This window comes from Somniosus microcephalus, chromosome 2 (assembly GCF_052327205.1).
Source record: "Somniosus microcephalus isolate GS21.2 chromosome 2, FLI_Smic_1.0, whole genome shotgun sequence".
NCBI classification, from domain to species: domain Eukaryota; kingdom Metazoa; phylum Chordata; class Chondrichthyes; order Squaliformes; family Somniosidae; genus Somniosus; species Somniosus microcephalus.
This window is the reverse complement of record NC_140988.1, coordinates 50,340,585-50,344,671: the sequence shown is the minus strand read 5'-3', so window position 1 is coordinate 50,344,671 and position 4,087 is coordinate 50,340,585. Positions and strand designations below refer to the sequence as shown.

The 4,087-nt window shown below is 45.5% G+C and overlaps 1 pseudogene; it reads right to left on the bottom strand.

Moving 5' to 3' along the window:
- Nucleotides 1–499: 499 nt before the first annotated feature.
- Nucleotides 500–1,091, bottom strand: LOC147122706 (large ribosomal subunit protein uL6 pseudogene; annotated as a pseudogene).
- Between the last annotated feature and the right edge of the window lie 2,996 nt (nucleotides 1,092–4,087).

Here is a 4,087-nt window from a genome sequence, read left to right as displayed (position 1 = left end):
GATAGAAAATGGGTGAAGGTTGTATATGTGATTATGCTCTCGACTGCCAGGGTTAGATTGTAGGTGGTGATCTACTCACCTGGTACTGGCAATCTTCTGCCGGCCTCAGCATCACATGTAGTGTGCTCAGGATGTGTAAGGCCTTCTGCCTGTGGGGAGTCAGGAGTATGCAAATGGGGATGTCCCTGCTTGTACTGAGCCTCTTCTGGGCATTACATGTCAACTTCTCCTACAACATGCTATGTAAAAGAGAATTAGACTTACAGTTCAGGTGTGTATGGCAAGAATAATGAGGAACGTGAGTTGAGAGTGTAATGATCAGTAACATGTCATTCTAGAATGGTACACTAGGTGGAGCTGTATGTTTAGTAGTGGGCTACCCATGAGGCAGGATACTGTATACAAGTCCACATGGCTGAATAAATGACTAGCACAAGCTAGCTGTTCATAATAAAAACGTCTATTTATTTATGAACATAACATGGTACCAGGAGTGGGGTTATTCAGTGAGCTGTGGAGTAACAGTGCCCTTTTTACTCACATAGATGCCATCTAAGAATTTACGAATATCCTTCTTCTTCACTGTTGTTGCTTGCTGAATGAGAGCAGCGCAGTTGGACACTAGTTCAATGTCGTTTCCCTCGAGAACAAGCTCGTCTTTCTGAGCCTGGGAAACTATACATGAAACAGCAGTCTTCATACGGACTCTACGAATATACTTTTCTCCCAAGAAGTTACGGATTTCTACCAGAGATCCAGTCTCCTGAACAACCACATTGATGGGGAAATGAGCATACACTGATCTCATCTTGTAACGGAAACCTACTGCGACGCCCTTGATCATGTTCTGTACGTGACTGCAGATTGTCCACACAGTGGCCAGCTCTTTTCTGTTACCCCACCATTTGTCAACTCGAAGCTTCTTTTTCTTGGTGCCAAGAAGACTGAGCTCCAGATTGATGTGGCTAAATTCTCTGCGCAATGTTCCTCGGGGCCCCTTTATAATGACAGTTCGCCCTTTCAAAGTCACATCACCACTGTCAGGAATGCCAACAATCTGGTTGCTGAGAATGGTCTTCATTCTTGCTGAAGATGGAATACAAGTCCACATGGCTGTATAAATGACTAGCACAAGCTAGCTGTTCATTAATTAAACGTCTATTTATTTATGAACATAATAACAGAGAGAAGAGTGGGTTTGAGTATGTCTAAGTGGAGGGAAGTGTTTTGGTTTGTGTAAGGCTGTTGCTCTGTGTTAGTGCAGATGTGTTGCCATAGTTCAGGATAGGAAGTTGTTGGTGCCCTTAAGCAGAGTGGGGTGTGAAGGGTTAGTAATATGAGTGTTGCTTTAAAAATGTGGTGAGTGTGGTGGTGCCCAGGGTGGGCAAGAAAAAAGGGACAAAGTGCTTTGGATCTTACTTCACTTGCTCTGGTCAAATTGTTGGATTTCTTCCACCACTGCCGTGCATTTCTCGTTGTGAGGGAATTGCCATCAAGTGCCTGGGCCTCCTCTCTCCAGATGTCAAGGCTGACACTCCTGGATGGCTTGCTGTCTAGCACACCTAGGAGTTTGTCCCTCTAGTTTTCCACCTTTTCCTGGTGAGCTTGCAGGTCATCTTGTGAAAAATGCTTAGCATTTAGTAACTTGCTGCGCTGTCATGAGGCCCTGTGGGCACAGCTGGCCTGTGACCAGTCAGGGACCTGGCATTTCAGATGAAGGTGGAAGATTCCCTGAGTGGATCAAAAGCAAAGGCAACAAGGAAAGAATCTCTCTCCCCTTGCTGTCCACAAGTGCTCTGATGATGAATGTAGTCTTTACAGAGTCAGCAGCACTTCGGCACTGTTATTTTTGTTGGGTAAGGGTATCAAGGGAAACAGAGCAAAGGTGGGTAAACGGAGTTGAGGTACAGATCAGCCATGATCTAATTCAATGGCAGAATAGGCTTTGAGGGGCTGAATGGCCTACTCCTGTTCCTATGTTCCTGGGGTCTATACTGTTAGCAGCACCTTGACAATGCTATTGCACCACAACTAATATGCAAGTGAACTTACCCAGAAAATTTACGTGCTGTTTCCTGTGCCAGTAAATGCCATTGTTTTCTGACACTATAACAGCGGTCTAACGGATCTACAGACATTGAGGAAATACAACAACAACAACAACTTGCATTTATATAGTGGCTTTAATGTAGTAAAACTTCCCAAGGGGCTTCTCAGGACCGTTATCAAACAAAATTTGACACCAAGCCACATAAGGAGATATTAGGGCAGGTCAGCAATGAAATAGGTTTTAAGGAACGTCTTAAAGGAGGAACAGAGGTAGAGAGGTGGAGAGGTTAAGGGAGGGAATTCCAGAGCTTAGCGCCTTGGCAGCTGAAGGCACGGCCGGCAATGGTGGAGCAATTAAAATCAGGGATGCTCAAGAGGCCAGAATTGGCAGAGTGCAAAGATCTCAGGGGTTATAGGGCTGGAGGAGATTACAGACATGGGAGAGGCGAGGCCATGGAGTGATATGAAAACAAGAATGAGAATTTTAAAATCGAGGCATTGCTTAACAGGGAGCCAATGTAGGTCAGTGAGCACAGGGGAGATGGGTGAACAGGACTTGGTGCGAGTTATGACACGGGCAGCCAAGTTTGGATGACCTCAAGTTTACAGAGGGTAGAACTTGGGAGGCCGGCTAGGAGTGCTTTGGAATAGTCAAGTCTAGAGGTAACAAAGGCATGGATGAGGGTTTCAGCAGCTGATGAGCTGAGCCAGGGGCTGAGTTGGGCAATGTTATGGAGGTGGAAATAGGCGGTCTTAGTGAAGGCGCGGATATATGGTCAGAAACTTAACTCGGGGTCAAATATGATACCAAGGTTGCGAACGGTCTGGTTTAGCCTCAGATAGTTGCTAGGGAGAGGATTGGTATTGGTGGCTAGGGAACGGAGTTTGTGGCAGGGGCTGAAGACAATGGCTTCGGTCTTCCCTATAATTAGTTGGAGGAAATTTCTGTTCATCCAGTACTGGATATCGGACAAGCAGTCTGACAATTTAGAGACAACGGAGGGGTCAAGAGAGGTGGTGGTAAGGTAGAGCTGGGTGTCGTCAGCATATTTGTGGAACCTGGTGCTGTGTTTTCAGATGACATCGCTGAGGGGCAGCATGTAGATAAGATTTGCAGTGCAGGTATATAATAGAGCAGAACATTGGTCTTCTAAAATAAAAGCTCTGACATTTTGTCTGCTCCAGTGGTGCTTTGCAGCATTAGCCAGTGCTAATTTATGGGATGATTTTAATATCTTGCATGCTGTCCAATATTGGCATTGAAAGAGGCATAAAAATAATCAGCAAAAAAGCACTGCATCAAGGTCAGCCTAGGAAAAGGATAAAAAGGAGCATCAACCATCTGCAGCACATCAACCAGTGCCCCAACTGCTGCAGACACTGATCAACAATTTTTATTTCCCTTGAGCTCTGCATAGGGCCCTTTATGTGAATAACTTTTTTTGAACATTTTAACTAAAACTACCAGCCTTTGAAGGGGGGGAGCTCAAGACAAAATGTTTCCTAACCCCCACTGTTATGCGCCAAGTGATTTTCTTTTCACATTAATTAATTTGGCATTGAAAAGCACGACCGCCAACTTTACTGTGCTTTGCGTTTGCTTGTATACACATAATGTTTTTCTCCTTAAGTGATACTCTATTGCAAGGAACAGATGTGGCGAATTCGTCAGGACCTGTTTGCGATTCCACTGGCCATCCAGTTTTCAGTGTTGTAGACCCAGGTGGTTCCGCCGGTGCCAGGAATAGCTTGCCCTAATTCAACCTGTCGAGGCCTGCATGCTTTGAGTGCTTCTCTTATCACTGGTCCGGAGGCAGGTACTGACAACGGACTGGCAGTAACTTGAGAGCCACCCACCACTTCCAGTGCCTCTGCATGCATGCTGCCCCTGGAGGTCAACTCCTCATTACATCACAGGACAGGATTCTGTGCTTCTGTATTCTGTAGCCTGTGATTTTCAGTCCATTCATTTAAGTGGGTGAAGTCACAGACTGGAAAGTGCAATAGTGGAAAACCCTTGCCCAGATCTCTGCACACA